At 42.0% G+C, this 24,120-nt stretch overlaps 1 protein-coding gene and 1 pseudogene across 2 annotated transcripts in view; both read right to left on the reverse strand.

Moving 5' to 3' along the window:
- Window positions 1-24,120, reverse strand: part of TMEM108 (transmembrane protein 108) — a 391,348-nt gene that overhangs the window by 18,597 nt on the left and 348,631 nt on the right. The gene's annotated exons all lie outside the window — the stretch shown is intronic.
- On the reverse strand, window positions 18,452-19,321 carry LOC104988289 (annotated as a pseudogene).

Here is a 24,120-nt window from a genome sequence, read left to right on the forward strand (position 1 = left end):
CCCCCCGCCCCCCGGCCGGTGATACCTTGTGTGGCAGACCCAACAGACTGATATCCGTGTCATACCTTAGAGATTTCTGAAAAATGAGAAGTGGAGACTGGGGCTTGTGTACAGGGAGTTTATTTTGGGAAGTGGCCCTAGGGGACAGCCGTGGGGGCCTGAGATGAGTGAAACAGGGAAAGTCAATCCTAGGGTAGGTTTAAACTGATCAGGGTGCAACTCAAATCTGCTGGGGGTCTCTGAGGAGCTAAGCACCTCTTGCCAGCAGCTCCCCTTCCCACTGCCAGAGCTGCTCACCCACCTCCTCACTCCTCCACGAGGCCCACCTGAGTGAGTCAGCGAGGCTCTGGGCAGGGGCTGTCTGCTCACACCTGTACCCGGCTGGTGGCTGCCACAACAGCTGGAGTTAATTAAATTAAGGGCCCAGAGGATTCCTAGGGTGGAGCACAGATGTGCTCCATACAACCTGAGGCCCATCACCAAGGACAAGGACACTGTTGCCTTCCAGCAGCAGCATCAAGGGCAGCCCAGAGTTTTCAGAGAGGCCCCCAGGGACCCCAGGGACAGGCCAGAGGTAGGAGAGGGGTAGCTCGGCCTCCAGGGGGAACTTCTGCAGCCTCTAGAGGCAGAGGGCTTAATGCACCCTGGTCTTCAAAATACTCAGGGAAAGAAATTCCCTTGACTTTCCCACCATGAACATCCCTGGGGCTAAAATCCTCCCAGGTGGGAAGTATACAACTGACTGGAGTTCTCCTTCCTGCAAGACTTTCAGGGAAGTAAACAGGTGTGCCCTTGCTGCAGCTCTTTCTAGATGCCAGCATCGCCTGAAGGTATTTTCACTCTAGGAGGACTGTTAGGGCCCTTTTTTCTTCAGATTTGAAAGCTTCGGTACAATGAATGGATACTGCCACCCTGGGTGCACAGGGTTTCCACCTAGAGGATGACATTTAGCTGTCACAGTGAGAAGGGCACTCGAAACAACTTAGTCCAGTCCCCTCATTTCACAGAAGGGGTAACGGAAGGAGTGAAGTGACTTGTCCAAGAACACAGCTGGTCGGGACACAGCCTGGATTACAGCCATCATTTCAAAGCAACTTTTCATTTGTATCATAAAACTGCTAAAGCATCGCAATGCCCAAATGCCTCCTTCAACATCCAGTCATCCTCACTATGGAAATAGCCTCTCCTCTCTGGCACAAAAGGTTAAGCACTGAATGTAAAGGCTTACACCATCACAATTACTGCTCAAGGCCTTCAACCCAGGGCTCCCCTAACAGATGCAAATTTCTACTTCAGGCCCTTTGTGCTGGCCTGCTCATTCTCCTCCCCACAATCTGGGGCTACTGCCTCTTTGAATATAATTTGCATAGATTTGCATAATAGACTTTGCCGGCTCTAATTCCAAATATGTAGGCGAGACTATAACTAAAATCCTACTTGATGTGTTTTAAATGTAGAACCAATTTTTAAAGGATGCCAGAATAAGGACAAGTGTAGAGGGTGGGAACCAAAGATTGATGGGTGCTCAGATGTGGCAGGAAGGCCTCCTCCTACCTGCAATTCCAGTGCCCAGTGATTCCAGGACCCAAGGGAAGGAAAGGCCTTCCTCCTTCTGTTTATTTGGTTGGCTGCCGACAGCCCATATTGGGCATGATATTTGCATCTGCTAAAGGCAAGGAGGGAACTGGTGAAGAGAGAAATGACTAATCTGTGCTGAGTGCTTCCTGCCTGCCACGTGCCATTTGAAGGGCTGAGTGTGTTCCTGACACATTTAATCTTCATAACAACCTGATGAGGCAGGTACTATCATTAGCTTCCCATTGCAGCCGACGAAAAGCAGCACAGAGAGGCACAGGAAGCTGCCTTCTTCCACACAGCCTGGGATAGTGAGCTGTGATTTGAACCTGGCAGCCTGGCCCCAGAGTCCACATGCTCAACCATGTTCCCTCACCATTCTGCTCTGCATATTCAAAAGCAATGGTTCAAAATCTTTTGGGAGTTGATTTTCTATTACTGATTTTTTGACTTTTCTTTCTTCCTACTTGTTTTCTTCTAGCTCCATTTCAGGGCTCTGTGTTAACATTTTTAACAAGTTAGTTAACTTTATTTTGCAATTTAGCTTCTGCATCAGATGTTTCAACAACAACAAAAAAAGAGAATCCATGCTCACCAAGTTTGACCATCATGAAGTCTGTTTTCTACATGGGCAATAACATACATCTTGCCAGGAAACAGGCTCTTCTCATTTCAGTACTATTGTCTTTTAATTGGAAGGGGTGCTAAGGCTCCCTGCTATCTAACTCCTTCACTGACAGATGAGAAGGCTGAGGCCCAGTGAAGTGGAATCCTCACTCTGGGCCACATACTATGATGCACCAGCCCACAGGGCTCTCTTCACATTACTATGGGTCTGGTATTCTAGTGCTCCATCCTCTGGACTTCTTTTAAAAACAAAATCCTTTTGTTTTAAAGATCAAAAAGCTTGTCATTCCTAAGAGCATGGTTTCTGTCCATGCTCAGAAATAAATGCGCATCACTGACTTTAGGGTAAGCTGGGTGACTGCTCTGAAGAGGTACTCATGCCTGTGACCTTGGGCTTCTTTATGAAAGAGACTTTTTTTTTTTCATAAAGACAAAAAGGAGTTTGGGGGTGTGTATCTTTGCTGCTACTCCCTTCTCAGGCAGACACTTTCCAAATGTTTCCTCCTCTCAAGTCCTGCTGGTGACATGCTTCAGGTCACAGAACTTAAAGCACAGAGGGTTCTGCTTAGTTCTGAGAGACACCTGAGGCCATCACCTGGTAGGTTCCAGAAATGTCTGGGGATCACTGATTCAACAGTTGCACTGATCAGATCCATGACTCCACTGAGAATTATTGCTCCGAGTACAATCTCTAGAACACATGTGAGCAAGAAAACCACATGAGATGGGCCTAGGTGACCCAGACACCCCTACGGCCTCCAGCTAACATGAATTCACTTCGTGCTGCAACTCTGAAGATAACAGATCACAGCTTTCTATCAAAAACATGTGTACTCACATGTGAGCACACACACACACAAGCTCCTCTCCTGGTAGCAGGAAATAAGAAGAATGACAAGCGTGAGAACTCCAGTCATCTCCATGGCAATCAACAGTTAAGTCATTCATCCGAAGTCAAAATGGCCATCATGTAGCAGTGTCAGGATTTAAACACAGTTTCTCTGATTCTGGCTGCTCGAAACCCTAGGTACTGAGAAAGTTTTGATCCAGGAAAATGTCCTACGCTTTATGAAGACAGGCAATGATATAACAATAGTAGGAGCTATGATGACCACAGCTACAAAACAAACATTTCCCTCCAAGCAGAAACACTCGGCAACCACACCACCTTTCATCTTCAGCTTTTGCTCCTCTGCCTTAGTCACTCAGTTTATTTGGGGACAAGCATTTTCTAACTAGAACTCCTCTTGGGTCTTGAAGCTATTGCTAGAAGCCCGTCCTGTGTGCCTGTAACCACCATTCCTACCACTGATCCAACCCCCATCTCTCTAAATGGAAATGCCCAGTGTCCTGTTTCAAATGCCCACTGTCTGAACTCTAAGCTGCCAGAGTGCAGAGACTGTGTCTGCATCAATGATATTTCCCCATATCTAGTCCAGTACCTTCAGTTCAGTTCAGTTCAATCGCTTAGTCGTGTCCAACTCTTTGCGACCCCATGAATCGCATCACGCCAGGCCTCGCTGTCCATCACCAACTCCCGGAGTTCACTCAGACTCATGTCCATTGAGTCAGTGATGCCATCCAGCCATCTCATCCTCTGTTTGTCCCCTTCTCCTCCTGCCCCCAATCCCTCCCAGCATCAGAGTCTTTTCCAATGAGTCAGCTCTTCGAATGAGGTGGCCAAAGTACTGGAGTTTCAGCTTCAGCATCATTCCCTCCAAAGAAATCCCAGGGCTGATCTCCTTCAGAATGGACTGGTTGGATCTCCTTGCAGTCCAAGGGACTCTCAAGAGTCTTCTCCAACACCACAGTTCAAAAGCATCAATTCTTTGGCGCTCAGCCTTCTTCACAGTCCAACTCTCACATCCATACATGACCACAGGAAAAACCATAGCCTTGACTAGACGGACCTTTGTTGGCAAATTAATGTCTCTGCTTTTGAATATGCTATCTAAGTTGGTCAGTACCTTAGGTACCTTAGCCACAACAAATCTTTGCTGAAGAATGAGAAACTCTCCTAAATATCCAAAATATAAGAACTCATACAACTCAATTAGCAAAAAACTCCAAATAATCCGATAAAAAAAAAATGCTTGGAGGGTCTGAATAGACATTTTTCCAAAGAAGACATTCAGATGGCCAACAGGTACGTGAAAAGGCACTCAGTATCACTAATCATCAGAGAAACACAAATCAAAATCACAATAAAAAAACAAATGAAATATCTCTTCACACCCATTAGAATGACTATAATCAAAAGGATAAGAGATAACAAGTGTTTTACGGATGTGGAAAAAAGGGAATCTTTGTGCACTGTTGGTGGGAATGTAAACTGGTTAGAGCCCACATGGGAAATAGGATGGAGTTTTCTCAAAATATTAAAATAGAACTAATATATTATCTAGCAATTCCACTTCTGAGTACGTATCTGAAGGGAACAAAAATCACTATCTTGAAGAGATATTTGCACCTCCAAGTTCACTCCAGCCTTATGTACAATAGCCAAGACATGGAAACAACCACAGTGTCTACTAATGGATGAATGGATAAAGGAAGTGTAGTATTACACACACACACACACACACACAAGATTACTCAGCCACAAAAAGAAGTAAATGCTGCTATTTGCAACAACATGGATGGACCTTGAGGGCATTATGCTAACCGAAATAAGTCCGACAGAGAAAGACCAGTACCATATGATCTCACTTACGTGTGGAATCTAAAATAAAAATCAGGGCTTTCCTAGTGGCTCAGTGGTAAAGAATCTGCCTGCCAATGCAGGTGACGCAGGTTTGAACCCTGGTCTAGGAAAATCCCACATGCAGCTAAGCCTGTGTGCTACAACTGTTGAGCCTATGCTCTAGAGCCTGGGAACCGTAATTACTGAGCCCATGCTCCGCAACTACTGAGGCCCATGCATGGCAACTAGAGAGTAGCCCCTGCTCACCGCAAACTAGGGAAAAGCCCGTACAGCAATGCAGACCCAGCATAGCCAAAAATAAATAATTAAATAAAATTATAATAAAATAAAAATTAAACTCATAGAAATACAGAACACGTTGGTGGTTACCATAGGTGGGGAACAGAGAACAGGGGAAATGGGGGAAGGCAGGCAAAATTCCAGTTATAGTAAATAAATTTTGGGTATAATGTATAGCATAGTATCTATAGTTCATAATCCATGGAGAAGGGAATGGTTACCCACTCCAGTATTCTTTCCTGGAAAATCTCACAGACAGAGGAGGCTAGTGGGCTACAGTACTTATTGTACATTTGAAAATTGTTAAGAGAGTAAATCTTAAATGTTCAGTACAGTTCAGTCACTCAGCCGTGTCTGACTCTTTTGTGACCCCATGGACTGCAGCATGACAGGCTTCCTGTTCATCACCAACTTTCGGAGCTTTCTCAAACTCATGTCCATTGCTTCGGTGATGCCATCCAACCATCTCATCCACTGTTGTCCCCTTCTCCTCCTGCCTTCAATCTTTTCCAGCATCAGGGTCTTTCCCAATGAGTCAGTTCTTCACATTAGTTGGCCAAAGTATTAGAGTATCAGTTTCAGCATCAGTCCTTCCAATGAATATTCAGGACTTATTTCTTTTAGGATTGACTGGTTGGATCTCCATGCAGTCCAAGGGACTCTCATGAGTCTTCTCCAACACCACAGTTCAAAAGCATCAATTCTTTGGCACTCAGCTTTCTTTATAGTCCAATTCTCACATCCATACATGACTATGGGAAAAACTATAGCTTTGAGTAGATGGACCTTTGTTGATAAAGTAATGTCTCTGCTTTTTAATATGCTGTCTAGGTTGGTCATAGCTTTTCTTCCAAGGAGCAAGCATCTTTTAATTTCATGGCTTCAGTAACCATCTGCAGTGATTTTGGAGTCCAAAACAATAAAGTCTTTCACTGTTTCCATTGTTTCACCATCTATTTGCCATGAAGTAATGGAACTGGATGCCATGATCTTAGTTTTCTGAATGTTGAGCTTTAAGTCAACTTTTTCACTCTTCTTTTTCATTTTCATCAAGAGGCTCCTTAGTTCTTCTTCGCTTTCTGCCATAAGGGTGGTGTCATCTGTGTATCTGAGGTTATTGATATTTCTCCCAGCAATCTTGATTACAGCTTGTGCTTCATCCAACCTGGCATTTCACATGATGTACTCTGCATATAAGTTAAATAAGCAGGGTGACAATATACAGCCTTGACGTACTCCTTTCCCAATTTGGAACGAGTCTGTTGTTCCATGTCCGGTTCTAACTGCTACTTCTTGACCTGCCTACAGATTTCTCAGGAGGCAGGTCAGGTGGTCTGGTATTCCCATCTCCTTCAGAATATTCCAGTTTGTTGTGATCCACACACTCAAAGGCTTCGTTGTAGTCAATAAAGCGAAAGAAGATTTTTTTCTGGAACTTTCTTGCTTTTTCGATGATCCAACAGATGTTGGCAATTTGATGTCTGGTACCTCTGCCTTTTCTAAATCCAGCTTGAACATCTGGAATTTCTTGGTTCATGTACTGTTGAAGCTTGGCTTGGAGAATTTTGAGCATTTCTTTGCTAGCATGTGAGATGAGTGCAATTGTGCGGTAGTTTGAGCATTCTTTGGCATTGCCTTTCTTTGGGATTGGAATGAAAACTGACCTTTTCCAGTCCTGTTGCCACTGCTGAGTTTTCCAAATTTGCTGGCATATTGAGTGCACTTTCACAGTATCATCTTTTAGGATTTGAAATAGCTCAACTGGAATTCTATGACCTCCACCATAGTGATGTTTCCTAAAGCCCACTTGATTTCACATTCCAGGATGTCTGGCTCTGGATGAGTGATCATGCCATCGTGGTAATCTGGGTCATGAAGATATTTTTTGTTTAGTTCTTCTGTATATTCTTTCCACCTCTTCTTAATATTTTTGGCTTCTGTTAGGTCCATACTGTTTTTGTCCTTTATTGTGCTCATCTTTGCATGACGTGTTCCCTTGGTATCTGTAATTTTCTTGAAGAGATCTGTAGTCTTTCCCATTCTATTGTTTTACTCTATTTCTTTGCATCAATTACTGAGGAAGGCTTTCTATCTCTTCTTGCTATTCTTTGGAACTCTGCATTCAAATGGGTATATCTTTCCTTTTCTCCCTTGCCTTTAGCTTCTCTTCTTTTCACAGCTATTTGTAAGGCCTCCTCAGACAACCATTTTGCCTTTTTGCATTTCTTTTTCTTGAGGATGGTCTTGATCACTGCCTCCTGTACAATGTCACAAACTTCTGTCCTAGTTCTTCAGGCACTCTATCAGATCTAATCCTTTGAATGTGTCTGTCACTTCCACTGTATAATCATAAGAGATTTGATTTAGGTCATACCTGAATGGTCTAGTGGTTTTCCCTACTTTCTTCAATTTAAGTCTGAATTTGGCAATAAGGAGTTCATGATCTGAGCCACAGTCAGCTCCTGGACTTGTTTTTGCTGTCTGTATAGAACTTCTTCATCTTTGGCTGCAAAGAATATAATCAATTGGATTTCAGTATTGACATCTGGTGATGTCCATGTGTAGAGTCTTCTCTTGTGTTGTTGGAAGAGGGTGTTTGCTATAACCAGTGCATTCTCCTGGCAAAACTCTGTTCACTTTGACCTGCTTAATTTTGTACTCCAAGGCCAAATTTGCCTGTTACTCCAGGTAGCTCTTGACTTCCTACTTTTGCATTCCAGTTCCCTATAAGGAAGAGGACATCTTTTTTGGGTGTTAGTTCTAGAAGGTCATGTAGGTCTTCACGAACCATTCAGCTTCAGCTTCTTCAGCACTACTGGTCAGGGCATAGATTTGGATTACTGTGATATTGAATGGTTTGCCTCGGAAACGAACAGAGATCATTCTGTCATTTTTGAGATTTCATCCAAGTATGGCATTTTGGACTCTTTTGTTGACTGTGATGGCTACTCCACTTCTAAGGGATTCTTGCCCAAGTAGTAGATGTAATGGTCATCTGAGTTAAATTTACCTATTCCAGTCCATTCTAGTTCACTGATTCCTAAAATGTCAATGTTCACTCTTTCCCTCTCCTGTTTGACCACTTCCAATTTGCCTTGATTCACAGAGCTAACATTCCAGGTTCCTATGCAATATTGTTCTTTACAGCATTGGACTTTACTTCCACCACATATCACATCCACAACTGGGCACTGTTTTCTCTTTGACTCTGTCTCTTCATTCTTTCTGGAGTTATTTCTCCACTCTTCTCCAGTAGCCTATTGGGCACCTATTGACCTAGAGAGTTCATCTTTCAGTGTCATACCTTTTTGCCTTTTCATACTGTTTATAGGGTTTTCAAAGCTAGAATATTGAAGTGGATTGCCATTCCCTTCTCCAGTGAACCACGTTTTGTCAGAACCCTCTGCTATCACCCGTCCATCTTAGGTGGCCCTACATGGCATGGCTCATAGTTTCACTGAGCTAGACAAGGCTGTGGTCCATGTGATCAGTTTGGCTAGTTTTCTGTGATTGTAGTTTTCATTCTGTCTGCCCTCTGATAGATAAGGATGAGGCTTATGGAAGCTTCCTGATGGGAGAGTCTGACTGATGGGGAAACTGGGTCTTGTTCTGATGGGGGAGGGGGCCCATGTGCAGTAAATCTTTAATCCAGTTTTCTGTTGAGGGGGATTATAGGTCACTTTACATGTGTACATTTTCATAAATGTTACATATGTGCATTTCATAAATATTCTCATCATGTAAAAAAAATTATGCACTTTCACGCACTTTCTCTTTCAAGAGACTAAATCTTAAAAGTTCTCATCATATAAAAATTTGTAACTATGTGGGGTGATTGATGTTAACTAAACTTATTGCAGTAATCATTCCACAATATATTCACATTTTAAATCATTATGATGTAATACAATGTTCTATGTCAATTATATTGAAATAAAACTGGGAAAAAAGAAAACTCTTCTAAATCAATCACTAGCCAGCTTTTATTTTCCAAAAATAACCACTGTAACACACCCCAACCAGCTTTCTCTTCCTAAATGTGACTTCAGCACTCCTACTGAAAGGTGAAGTCTGTTCCATTCCCTGGAATCTGGGTGGGTTTGTGACTATGGCTGAAGTGATGCTACATGATTTCTGAGGCCAGGTTATAAGAGATGGTATTGCTTCCTCCGAGTCCTTACTCTTGGGTATTCCTCTCAGAAGTCAGCCACCACGCTGTGAGGAAGCCTGAGCAGTCCATGAAGGAGCCCATCTGGAAAGGGGCTGAGGCCCTGGCCTTCAGTCCCAGCTTGAACTTCTAGATGAAGTCAGCACCGACTGACTACTGCCAGCCAGGGCAGTGAGTCATCCTCAACCCTATGTGGGCTACCCCAGCTGAGTCCAGGTAGAGTAGAGACAAGTGATGCCCCCTAACTAGATTTATGAGCAAATGAATGATTAATGTTGAAGTTTTGAGGCAGTTTGTTAGGCAGTAATAATAACTTGAATATTATCTTTGTAGAAGTGAAATTAAAGTTCTTTCATTAAAAAACTCCTGGATTTAAACATCAGGGGTTTTAAGTGCTGGGGCTCAACAAGCTGATCTTGTCGTGGGTCCCTTACTTTTGTCTCCTGCCCAGATGCAAGGAAAGGGAAATAGCTCACTTCTGGGCTCCTTCTTCAGCATCATGATTTCTCTAATCTATAGTTACAATTCCCCCCCCGCCTCCGGAGAAGGGAATGGTTACCCACTCCAGTATTCTTGCCTGGAGAATTCCATGGACAGAGGAGCCTGGCAGGCTACAGTCCATAGTGTCACAGAGTCAAACACGACTGAGTGACTAATACTTTAACTTAACATCAAAGAAAGGAAGGAACAAATGCGTACTAACAGGGGCATGAAGTTCCTGGCATCTAGGTACCTTGTGGACCAGGGCACAGATGGAATGAGGTGGAGGCTAGCATAAGGTGACCACTCATTGAAGACATGAGTTCAAAGAGTATATGTATGTATATATGGTGCCTACATATTGAAGACATACATGACCATTTGCTTCAAGGGGCTGTCATTCTGGAAGGGAAGAGAATAATCTGTGACAGGGGAACAAACCTACACATCAAAGATGTTTTCTCAAAGGCCTTCTCCAAACAACAGGAGTCAAAGTTAGAGGAATGAAAAGGTCAGCTCAGTTTCTAATAAAAGAACAGGATCGTTAATATTCAGGAAACATCTCGCTGACATCATGGGAAAGAACACAACTGCATCAGTCCAGACTGCTTTGTACTCTCCTAAACTAAAAGCAAAAGACTCATAAAAATGTTCTATGCTTTACAGTAGAGGACCTGACAGACACTACCTCAGCCAAGTGATCAAGGTCATGGTGATAATATGCACCCTGGATATGAAGACAGCACTTTACCTCTGTAGCTCTCCTTTCCCAAACCTATATCCCAGGTCTAATGATAAGAAAAACATCTGAAAATCCCAAATGAGGGACATGCTACAAAATATCTGACCAGTACTCCTCACCAAGGTCATCAAAAATAAGGAAAGTCTGAGAAACTCACAGCCGAATGGTGTCTAAGGAGACACGACAACTAAACATAATGTGGAATCCTGGCTGGGTTCCTGGAACAGAAGAAGGACACTGGGGGGAAATGAAGGAGATGTGAGTAAAAGTTTGGACTTCAGTTAATAATAATGTATCAATACTGTCTCATTAATTGTGACAGATGTACACCAGTATTGTAAGACACTGATTACAGTGGGAACTGGCTGCAGGCTATATAGAATCTCTCTGTTTTACTCTGCAATTTTTCTGTTAGGTTCAAAACTATTCTGGGACTTCTCTGATGGTGTAGTGGATAAGAATCCATCAGCCAATGCAGCGGACATGGGTTCGATCCCTGGTCCAGGAAGATTCCACATGTCGCAGAGCAACTAGGCCTGTGCGCCATGACTACTAAGCCTGTGCTCTAGAGCCTGTGCTCTGCAACAAGAGAAGCTATTGCAATGAGAAGCCTGAATACTGCAACAAAGAGTAGTCCTGGCTCACCGCAACTAGAGAAAAGCCTGCACATAGCAACGAAGAGACAGTGCAGCCAAAAATAAATAAATAAAAATTATGGGGAGAAAACAACAACAACAACAACAACAACAAAAACCCAAAACAAAAATCTAGCCTGAGATTTAAAAAAACGTTCCACCGAGGTAAGACAGCAGGGAGAATGTGAGAGTGTGTCCTGGAAGGAAAGTTAGCTGAAGGGAGGTTTGCAGGCAACTTTCCCAGAGCCTTGGCGTTAGATCATGTGTCCACAGATGCATTTTGGAGCCCACTTACAGAGGGGAGTAACTATTGTCACATCTATCTATCCCCCCTGCTTCTCACCATTTAAAGTGTTCTCACACAGAGTGTGGAGTTTGGAGGGGAAATGGTCAGGGAGACTAACAGCCTGAACACATAGTTTTTTCTAACCTGTTCAAATTCCAACTGGGGGATCAGTTTATATACATGCTACATGTGTAATATAAATACTCTTGACCAAGGAAGCAGGCCGCATGGAAACCAAAGCTTATGTCTCATTCAGATCAGATCAGATCAGATCAGTCACTCAGTCGTGTCCGACTCTTTGCGACCCCATGAATCGCAGCACGCCAGGCCTCCCTGTCCATCACCAACTCCCGGAGTTCACTCAGACTCACGTCCATCGAGTCAGTGATGCCATCCAGCCATCTCATCCTCTGGCGTCATTTGCCATTCCCTTCTCCAGTGGACCACATTCTATCAGATCAAATTGCCAACATCCGCTGGATCACTGAAAAAGCAAGAGAGTTCCAGAAAAACATCTATTTCTGCTTTGTTGACTATGCCAAAGCCTTTGACTGTGTGGATCACAATAAACTGTGGAAAATTCTGAAAGAGATGGGCATACCAGACCACCTGACGTCCCTCTTGAGAAACCTGTATGCAGGTCAGGAAGCAACAGTTAGAACTGGAAATGGAACAACAGACTGGTTCCAAATAGGAAAAGCAGTACATCGAGGATGTATATTGTCACCCTGCTTATTTAACTTATATGCAGAGTACATTATGAGAAATGCTGGGCTGGAGGAAGCACAGGATTGCTTCCTGGAATCAAGATTGCCGGGAGAAATATCAGTAACCTCAGATATGCAGATGACACCACCCTTATGGCAGAAAGTGAAGAAGAACTAAAGAGCCTCTTGATGAAAGTGAAAGAGGACACTGAAAAAGTTGGCTTAAAGCTCAAATTCAGAAAACGAAGATCATGGCATCTGGTCCCATCCCTTCATAGCAAATAGATGGGGAAACAGTGGAAACAGTGGCTGACTTCATTTTTTTGGGCTCCAAAATCACTGCAGATGGTGACTGCAGCCATGAAATTAAAGGACGCTTACTCCTTGGAAGGAAAGTTATGACCAACCTAGACAACATATTAAAAAGCAGAGACATTACTTTGTCAACAAAGGTCCATCTAGTCAAGGCTATGGTTTTCCCAGTGGTCATGTATGGATGTGAGAATTGGACTATAAAGAAAGCTGAGCACTGAAGAATTGATGCTTTTGAACTGTGGTGTTGGAGAAGACTCTTGAGAGTCCCTTGGACTACAAGGAGATCCAATCAGTCCATCCTGAAAGAGACCGGTCCTGGGTGTTCTTTGGAAGGACTGGTGCTGAAGCTGAAACTCCAGTACTTTGGCCACCTGGTGCGAAGAGCTGACTCATTTGAAAAGACCCTGATGCTGGGAAAGATTGAGAGCAGGAGGAGAATGGGACGACAGAAGATGAGATGGTTGGATGGTATCACCATCTCGATGGACATGGGTTTGGGTGGGCTCTGGGAGTTGGTGATGGACAGGGAGGCCTGGCCCACTGCAGTTCATGGGGTCACAAAGAGTCAGACATGACTGAGCCACTGACCTAACTAATAGTTATAAAGTCAACATACAAAAAATTAATAAATAATTATTTTATTTATATGAGGTTCAAAACAGACAAAACTAATCTCTAGTGGTAGAAATCAGAACAAATTGTTGTTCTGAGAGGGGAATATTGGCTGAAAAGGAGTATCAAGTTTCTTAGGGTATAGAGAGGTTCTATATCTTGGTTAGAGTAGTGACTAACAGATGTATACTGCACATTTAAAGTGTGAGTGTTCGCTGATTGGATTTTAAAAAATGACCTTTCAATATGCTCCCTACAAGAGACTTACTTCAGGGCTAAACACACACACAGATTGAAAATGAGAGGACAGGAAACAGTACCACATCCAAATAGAAATGACAAGAAAATGAGGGTAGCAATACTCATGTCAGACAAAGTAGACTTTAAAACAAAGGCTATAACAAACACAAAGAGGGACACTATAAAATGATAAAGGGAAGAGGATATTACACTCACTGACACATATGCACCCAAAACAGAAGCACCTAAATATATAAAGCAAATACTAACATTCATAAAGAGAGAAATGAGCAATGATATAATAATAGTAAGGGACTTTAATAAAATCAGTAAGGCACTAATGGCTTTAAACGACATAATAGACCAGGACTCTAAGACAGAATAGACCAGATCATAGGATATTCCATCCAAAACAGCAGAATACACATTCTTTTCAAGTACACATGGAATGTCCTCCAGAAGAGATTACAGGCTAGACCACAAAACAAGTCTCAACAAATTTAAGAGAATAGAAATTATATCAAGCATTTTTCCCAACTACAATGGTATGAAACCAGAAATCAACTACAGAAAGAAAAATGGGAAAATGAGAAATGTGATAACTAAACAATATACTGCTTGAAAAACCAGTGGGTTGATGAAGAAATCAAAGGGGGAATTAGAAAACTATTTAAGGCAAGTGAAAAATGGAAACACAACACTTCAAAATTAATGGGATGAAGCAAGAGAGTCCCAAGAGAGAAGTTTATAGCAATACAGGCCTTCCTTAGGAAACAAGAAAAGTCTCAAACAACCTAATTTACCACCTAAAAGAATTAGGAAAATGAACAAAGCTCAAAATTGGCCAAAGAAAGAAAATAAAGATCAGAGAGGAAATAAATAAAATACAAATAAAAATATATAGGAAAAGATCAAGGAAACCAAGAACAGTTTTGTTTTGTTAAAAAAAAAAAAATGAAACTGGTAAATTTTAACCAGGCTCACCAAGGAGAAAAGAGGGATAAAATAAGCAAAATAAGAAATGAAAGAGGAGAAATAATAATTTATGCCACAGAGATACAAAAAAAAACCATAGGAGGGTTCAGGATGGGGAACACATGTATACCTGTGGCGGATTCATTTTGATATTTGGCAAAACTAATACAATTATGTAAAGTTTAAAAATAAAATAAAATTAAAAAAAAAAAGAAAAATACCGTGAACAGTTGTATGCCAACAAATTGGACAACGTAGAAGAAATGGACAGATTTTTAGAAACATACAGCCTGCCAAGATGTAATCAAGAAGAAATAGATAATTTGAACAGACTAATCACAGGTAGTGAAATTGAATTTGTTATTTTTTTAAAAAGTTTCCAGAAAACAAAAGTTCAGGATCAGGTGACTTCATAGGGGAATCTTACGGACCATGTAAAGAAGAACTAATACCTATCTTGCTCAAACTATTTTTAAAAATTGGAGAAGACAGGACACTTTCAGATTCATTCTATGAAGCCACCGTTTCCCTGATACCAAAACCAGACAGATACTACAAGGAAAATACAATTGTAGGCCAATATCTATGATGAATATAAATGCAAAAATTCTCAAAAAAATATTAGCAAACTAAATCCAGCAATATATAAAAAGGATCATATACCATGAGCCAAGTAGAATTTATTCCAAGGGCACAAGGATGTCTCAACATTTGAAAATCAATGTGATATACTACATTAATAAAAGGAAGGATTAAAAATTACATGATCATCTCAATAGTCATAGAAAAAGCATTTCACAAAATTCAACATCCATTCATGACAAAAAAAAAACCCTCATCAAAGTGGGTATAGAGGGAACACATCTTAACATAATAAAGACCATGTATCACAAACCCACAGCCAGCATCATACTCAATGGGGAAAAGCTGACAGCTTTTACTTTTACTTACTTTTATCCAGGAACAAGATAAGGATCTCTACTCTTGCTACCTATACTTAATGTAATATTGGAAGTCGTAGCCACAGCAATTATATGAGAAACAGAAAAAAAAAGGAATCCAAATTGGAAGGGAAGAAGTAAAACTGTCACTGTTTGCAGATGACATGGTACTCTATATAGAAAACCCTAAAGTCTCCACACAAAAAGTATTAGAATAAATGAATTCATCAAGATAGCAAGCTACAAGATTAGAAAAATCCACTACATTTCTCAATCAACTATCAGTAGGGGATTAAAAAAAAAAAATCCTGTTTAAAATCACATCAACAGGAATAAAATACCGAGGAATAAACTTAACCAAGGAGGTGAAAGACCTATACTCTGAAAACTATATAACATTGTTGAAGGAAACTGAAGATGATACAAGGAAATGGAAAGATATCCCATACTCTTGGATTGGAAGAATTAATATTGTTAAAATGACTATACTACCCAAGGCAATCTAGAGGTTCAATGCAATCCCTACCAAAATACCCATGACATTTTTCACAGAACTAGAAAATAATCCTAAAATCCATGTGGAACAACAAAAGACTCCAAACTGACAAAGCAGTCTTAAATAAGAAGGAAAAAACTGGAGATATTACCCACCCAGACCTCAGACTATACTGCAAGGCTACAGTAATCAAAATAGCATAGTACTGGCACAAATACACAGACCAATGGAATGGAATAGAGAGCCCAGAAATAACCCCACACACATATGGTCAATTAATCTACAACAGTGGAGGCAAGAATATGCAATGAAGAAAAGACAGTCTTTTCAACAAGTAGTACTGGGAAAACTGGACAGTTAAATGTAAAGCAATGAGATTAGAACTTACTTTATACCATATAGAAAAATAAACTCAAAATTGATTAAAGACCTCACGGTGACACCTGAAACCATTAAACTCCTTCCTATGAGAGAACATAGGCAGCATATTCATTGACATAAATCATAGCAATACTTTTGACTGTCTTAAGGCAAAAGAAATAAAAGCAAAAATAAACAAATGGAGCCTAATTAAACTTAAGTATGTTTGCACAGCAAAGGAAACTGTCAGCAAAAACAAAAAGACAACCTACAGAATGGGAATAAATGATATGGCCAACAAGGAATTAATATCCAAAATATGTAAACAGTCATTATTACTCAATATCAAAAGAACAAAAACCCAATCAAAAAACGGACAGAATAGACATTTTTTGAATAAGATATACAGATGGCTACTGCTGCTGCTGCTGCTGCTAAGTCACTTCAGTCGTGTCCAACTCTTAGCGACCCCATGGACCGCAGCCTACCAGGCTCCTCCACCAATGGGATTTTCCAGGCAAGAGTACTGGAGTGGGTTGCCATTGCCTTCTCCGACAGATGGCTACAGACCCATGAAAAGATGCTCAGCATTGCTAATTGTTGAGAAAAGTAAATCAAAACAACAAGATAGCACCTCACACCTATGAGAATGGCTATTATCAAAAAGTCTACAGATTACAAGCAAGGAGAGGATGTGAAAAAAAGAGAATCTTTGTATGCTGTTGGTGGAAATGTAAATTGGTACAGCCACAGTGGAAAAGTATATGGAAGGTCTTCAAAACACTATAAATAAAACTGGCATGTGGTCTAACAATTCCACTCCTGGGTATACATCCAAAGAAAACAAAAACATTAATTTGAAAAGATACATGCACACCAATGTTCATAGCAGCATTATTTACAATCAACAAGATATGGAAGCAACCCAAAGGTCCATCAACAGATGAATGGATAAGAAAGATATGAGAGACAGAGATATATACACATACATACATAAACACACACGTAATGGAACATTACTCAATCATTAAAAAATGGAGTTCTGCCATTTTCAGCAAAGTGGGTCGGCCTAGAGAATATTATGCTTACTGAAGTAAGAAAGACAAATACTATATGATTATCACTTACATGTGAAATCTAAAAAATAATACAAATTAATGTATATGCAAAACAAACTGATTCACATAGGAAACAAACCAGTGGTTACATTGTAAATCAACTATACTTCAGCTTAAAAAATGAAATGTGTGTTATTATATACAAATGGAATCATATAGCCTTTTATGCCTTCCTTTGGCCAGGGAAATTCCAGGGGAGGGATTCTGCTGTGAGCAACCAACATTCCTTTCTGAGGGAAGACAGCCTCAGTCTTGAAGAGAGAGCTGAGTGACACACAACATTCTCTACATGGTTAAATGTAAAAGATGAAATTAAACCAATACAATATTGTAAAGTAATTAACTTCCAATTAAAATAAATAAATTTATATTTTAAAAAATAAAAAATAAATTTCAAATATTAAAAAAAAATTTTTTTAATTTAAAAAATGGAAGAAAATAACAAATAGTCCAAAAATGAGATTGAAAAGGATTTTCTTTTTGTGATATTTCCCAAATCAGATAAAAAGAGACGTAGAGCATCTATACTGACAGTAGGTTTTATCAAGGTGGGGAGTGTAGGTGGAAAGGGACAGCAGTAAGAAAAGCCACCAGCATCTCCATGGTCCAGGAAGGACCTCTCTTGCCTCAAATGCTGAACATCTGGAGGATAACGTTTCCTTCCAGTGCTACTTTACTCAAATCCCTGACAAATAGCTTGCACATCAGCCTTGGTTTACAGCATTACTTCACATTTGTGTATGGTGGGGAGGGGCTGATTTTGAGTCACCCAGAGGGTCCTGCCTATTTCAAACTCAACATGCTTGTAAGAAAGCATAGTCTCCAGGGGATATTCTCCCACTGGCTCCAACCTCCCCCAGCAACTTGCCCTTCCCTGAGACCTCACCCCACCTTTGCATGCCTGTTACAGAAAGTCAAGGCCATAGAAGCTGCTGAACATCCAGCATGTGGGCTTTTTCTGGACATCCCGTGTTCTCACTTGCTGCTTTATTCTGAACCCATTGGAAGGCTGATCAATGGTTAGAGATTATGACACTTTAGGAAGGAAAAAGAAACCTTCTGAGTTAATATTATGATAATAGCAGCCACAGTGACTATACCAGACACTGTGAGAAGCCCTCTCATATATTATCTCACCAAACCTTCTTTTTTTTTTAACCAGTTTCATTCACTTTTTTTTCTCATATAAAATTACGTGGTAGCTACCACTGGAGCCTGGGTCCTTGCATGGAGACTGGTGTGGGTCCTTACAAGATGGTCAGTGAATTCCTGATACAGAGACTTGGGGAACACCGTCTCTTTCCAGAGATCAGTTGGAAAAGGCATCAAAAGTGGCCTTAGTGGAGTTGCCCAGGGTGGCGGTGCAGCCCCTGGCAGAGGTGTAACAGTCATCAGTGCCAGCCATCATCAGGAGCATCTTGGGCACAGGGGCCAAGATGATGCCAGTGCCCCTGAGGGCAGGGATGAGGTACACCAGCACTGAGCCACAGCAGCCAGTCACCTTGCAAGGGACAGTGTGGGGCTTGCTGATCTTGTTTCCCCAGTAGCCCATTGTCACATGGGACAATGGAGAGCTTGGCCAGGATGATGGCCCCTATGACCAGGAGAGCAGTGGCTACCTTCTTAGAGCACTTGACACCCAAACTGACGTGTCTGTTGTGATCCCCAGTGGCAGCAAATGCCTTGAACCTGGTCCGCTAGCCAGCACGGACCTGCTTTTGCACAGACATAGTCTTCAAAACCTCATCCTTAAGGGATGTCCCCAGGAAAAAGACAATGATCTCAGATTCCTTGATGAGTAAAGAGAAGAGGTAGATCTCCTCCATGAACTTGATCTCCATGTCCTTGACCAGAGGGCCCAGCTTGGTACTGAGGAGCCACTCCTTGTCCTCGGCCTTACCTCCAAGAGTGCCATGGCGTTTACCCCAGCCCCCCAGCCCTGACCCTGGCCCAATGGCCCTGGACACCACTGCCAAAGTCTCTGTGGATGCCACCACAGCCTCCTATTCCAGGGCCTTCAGGGCCTCCGGGCCCTCCCACAGCACCAGGGTCAGCCTTCATTTGGTGTTTTTACAAAGAAGCCTCACCAAACCTTCTTAAGTCTCTATTTTACATATGGAGGAAATGAGGCTTAGAGTGATCAATTGCCCAAGATTACACAACGAAAAACACTTTCCTAAGACACTTGGATGTGAATGAGGATATACCTGATTCCAAAGACCTCATTGTTTCTGTCCCCTCAGTTCCTCTCAGGTTTCATTGAGCAAGATAGGCTATGGAGACAGGGGGCGGGAGACTTAGTGTGCAGCTTTTATTACATCATTGATTCTCAGTCTTGGCTTCACATTAGATTCACCCAGGGAGTGGCTTAAAATCTCACTGGTTCCAGTGAGAAGCTAAGGTTGAGAACCACTTATTAGATGCACCCCCAAAGTATCCTAGAATACAGAGTTGGTGTCATCTTAAAAGCTAGCGTTACCTCCTCCTTATGCTTTAAGGAGATTTCATCATGGATGATCTGGTGACTATTTTGAGCATTTTATTTACAACTTGATATTCATATTGACCTAACAGAAATGGTAACTAAACGTAAATAGAACATAGCAGCTTCAGTAAGCTTAGGAATCCTCATGTGGTGGAAAGTCATCACTCTGAACAGAGTTAGAAAACCTAAGTTCAAGTTATAGTCCTGCCACTTACCACCTATGTGACTTGATCTTGAAATTCCTCCTTAATCTGAAGGAAGCCAACTAGATTTTTGAGCAGCAGAATGACATGCTGGGGTAGGGGTGGGGAGAACCTCTTTCTAAAATACCAGAGGTTGGAGACAAAGATGTTGTTCAAGGGTTATGAGGGTACTGATAATTCTGCCTTTACCACCCACCTTTGTGAAATTAAAGTTAAGGGAAGCAATCTGATGCTGATTTTGGCTCAAAAGTTAGAAGAGCCTGTTTTTGTAACAGTTCCTTAAATGGAACCACATACATTGTTAGTCTTAGTTCTTTCAAAATGAAGATGCAAGACCCAAGCCTACCAGGGCAGTGACATAGCAAGAACCTGCGTAACTTCAAGCATCCTAAGGATCCTATCCATCAGGGAACCGAAAGCCAGGACTCCTTTGCCAAGGACTGCTGATCTGCTTCTTCCCTGTTCAGTCTCCTCGTCTCTGACAATAAATACAGACTTTAATTCAGAGTGTGCATGTGAGGTCACCCCAACTCTACTGCCCCCCTGCTCCTAGATTGACAGAGAAGTACTAGATGTGAGATGTCAACTGGGAGAAAGGTGGTGCAGTGGGAAGAAATAATCACCTCTCACATACATGGAGGCAGTTTAAGAGCCAAGAACCTCACTGCTACCCAGTTGCTATGTTCTGGTTCCCTGTCAGAAAAAAAGAATAGTCTTGTGTCCTGCCTACTCTCCATTTTAATCATACAGCCCCCTTTGCAAACTTTCCTTCACAAGCATCAGGCAGGCTCGTGATTTCTGCCAGATCTGGCTCCACAACATTCTGGAGAAATGCCAGTGTGCTTGTGTCCTTTAAGGTGGCTTAGCAATGAGACCACAGGAGGCAGGGCGAGCAGCTGAGGATTTCACAGGTGACTCTTGCTTCTCCCTGTTGTCTTTGTTTCCACCCTCTTTTCACCTCATTTTAGTCTTCTGTAAAGTGTTGGTCTCAATTTTTATGTTACAAAGCTTGTGTTTGTGCCCATCCTATTGTAAACCACCTTAAATCCGTTCTGAGAGCATGAAAGGCATATGTCAGAAACAGTTTTGTCACTTTGGACCTCCACGTCTGTGGCGGGAGACTGGCAGCCACCAGTCAGGTGTGTGCCTGAGTGAGGGTCTGAGCTGTGGACACATCTGGAGGCTGACTGACGTGGAGGCACCCAACAAACCTGGTCAGGCATCTGACAGACCCCTACCATGCTAAAGGAGCACAGAGGGTGAGCTGGTACCCAGAACATCATGTCACTCAGCCTCATCTTCAGGGGAGCGTAGCCAGGACACTTGTTTACTACGAGTTGTACAGAATAGAAGTATTAGGGTTTTGATAGTGGATCCTAGCAGCACTTTTGTGAAACAGCATAAGGTGGAGAGAATGGGGGATCAAGGTTAGAGAGACCAGAGTCTGAACCTCAGACAGGACAGAGACACAAAATCCATCACCAAGAGAAGGTGTGTGCTTTCTTTGCCATGCCAACAAGTAACCATACCTCCCAAGATCCCTGCACCCCCACCTCGCCAAACAGAGCCTGGCAGGCCCAGCTCAGAAAGGGGCTTAAAGGAGTCAAGCAGCCTCCTTAACTGTAGTTGTAGTTGTCAGATCTTACTTTAAATGTCATATAACCATTTTTTACACAGATATAAATTTCTAATTCGGCTTTTTCGTTTACACATTTCTTTGACATATGTGCTAAGCACATGCTTGGGGAAAAAAAACTAGTTTAATTCTGATTTTCTCCCTTTAAAACAATCAGCATTTCACACTCTAGTGCATAATTCATTAAGTAAACCAAAGTTTTTTTTTTTTTTTTTTGAGCTCATGGGAGGGAGGGCAAGTGTGAAGATATACTTTTTGTGGGTCATATCAAGAATTCCATGGTTAGACCTGTTTTGATCCAGGTGACTTTCATGGCACAGATATTCAGCCGAAGTATCTGAATATCCCTGCTTAGCATTTGGAAATGGTTGCAAAAAAGAAAGATGCTACAACATGCTGCTTCAAGGCACTTTGTTTTTTCTTTACCTCCTACGGTAGGAAAGTAGGACTTTGTTTAAGCACACACCTTTCTTTCCTGTCAGTCAGACAGTGATCACAGCCCAAGTGGTGAGTGTCAGCTGAAGTTATTTACCTCAGCATCTCTATTTGAGGCATATGCATCATTGGTACTGAGCATCTTTAATTGCTATCTTAAATTCTTCAAAAAGATTTATTGTGGCTCAGCCTCCAAAGGTTGTGTTGTGTGCAGAGGGCATAGAGGCAGAGCATCAGAGCAGAAATTTGATATTTGTGAAACAAGTGTTCATCATTTAAGAATGGTCTCCATTCCATATACCAGAGCAACGGTCAAGTTCTAAATGAGACTAAAGGAAAGATGACCCTTACAAAACAGTTGAAACTGGGTTGTTTTGTTGCTGAAATATTTGCAAAAGAGTTGGCAATTATGTAGCACATGATGTAAGTGAAGGGATGCATGATGAAAGTGTCTAGATAAGTCTAAAGGCACTCCCTCAGTAGCATAGAATAAAAATTGTAAATGTAAGAAAGCATTGTGTTATAGTGTAATTGGCAGTATGTTTTCTTTCTTACTGGGACATAAAACAATAGTATGTTGTCTCTTATGTTTGATGAAATGTACTTAAAACAGAAGAGCTTGAATTTCCTTAGGTAAATATTCTATCTATTGCCTGGATAGATAGCACAGTTAGCACAGGATAACTTATAAAATTCACTCCCAGAATCTGACCACAAGCTGATGCAACCTCAGATGGTTTGAGTGTGAACAACAAAGATTTCATGGAATCCTAGAATGAGTAATCTGTAAAGGAGTCTTAGGGATTCTATGGTCTTACAGATGGAGCTGCTGGAGCCCAGAATTCAGAAGCCTCTCTTCAGTCACTGGACACATATTTAATCAGTGGATCATGAGAATGTGAGGCATGGATGCCCTTTTCCCAGTGCTCCCAGTGGACATTTTGGCTTCGAGGGGCGTGGACAGGAGAGGGGAGAAATGGGAAGGGATGGAGTTTAAGGTTGGGCAGCTGTTCATTTGTCCCTTATTTAACGATTTGTTTTCTGTGGATGCCTTCTCTACAGTTCCCCTCCTTACATTTCCCTTATCCCTCCACTGTGCCCCTCACCACTGTCCCCCCAACAACCCTGTAATTTTTTCTTTGCTTTTGTCCACTATTCTCCTCCCTTCTCACCCATCTTCTAAGCCTTGAAGTGGCAGATCAGTTGAAGTGGGGGAGGGAATAGGAAGACATATGTGAAGAAAGCAACACAGACAGGAGGCATCGAAGAAACACTTTAAAAATTTAACTGAGGTACTTCCCTGGTAATCCAGTGAGTAAGAATTTACCTGCCAACGCAGGGGACATGAGTTCAATACGTGGTCTGGGAAGATTTCATGTCCTGTAGAGCAACTAAGCCCATGCACCATAACTATTGAGCCCACTCTCTAGAGCCTGTGCTCTGCAACAAGAGAAGGCACTGCAATGAGAAGCCCACGCACAGCAATGGAGAGTAGTCCCCGCTCACCACAGCCAAAGGAAGCCCACATGCAGCAATAAAGACTCAGTTCAGTTCAGTTCAGTCGCTCAGTCGTGTCCAACTCTTTGCGACCCCATGAATCACAGCACGCCAGGTCTCCCTGTCCATCATCAACTTCCGGAGTTCACCCAGACTCACGTCCATTGAGTCAGTGATGCCATACAGCCATCTCATCCTCTGTCATCCTCTTCTCCTCTTGCCCCCAATTCCCCCCAGCATCAGAGTCTTTTCCAATGAGTCAATTCTTCGCATGAGGTGGCCAAAGTACTGGAGTCTCAGCTTTAGCACCATTCCTTCCAAAGAAATCCCAGGGCTGATCTTCAGAATGGACTGGTTGGATCTCCTTGAAGTCCAAGGGACTCTCAAGAATCTTCTCCAACACCACAGTTCAAATGCATCAATTCTTCAGTGCTCAGCTTTCTTCACAGTCCAACTCTCACATCCATACATGACCACAGGAAAAACCATAGCCTTGACTAGATGGACCTTTGTTGGCAAAGTAATGTCTCTGCTTTTCAATATGCTATCTAGCTTGGTCAGAACTTTCCTTCCAAGGAGTAAGCGTCTTTTAATTTCATGGCTG

This window comes from Bison bison, unplaced genomic scaffold, assembly GCF_000754665.1.
Source record: "Bison bison bison isolate TAMUID 2011002044 unplaced genomic scaffold, Bison_UMD1.0 scf7180017864119, whole genome shotgun sequence".
Classification (NCBI taxonomy): domain Eukaryota; kingdom Metazoa; phylum Chordata; class Mammalia; order Artiodactyla; family Bovidae; genus Bison; species Bison bison.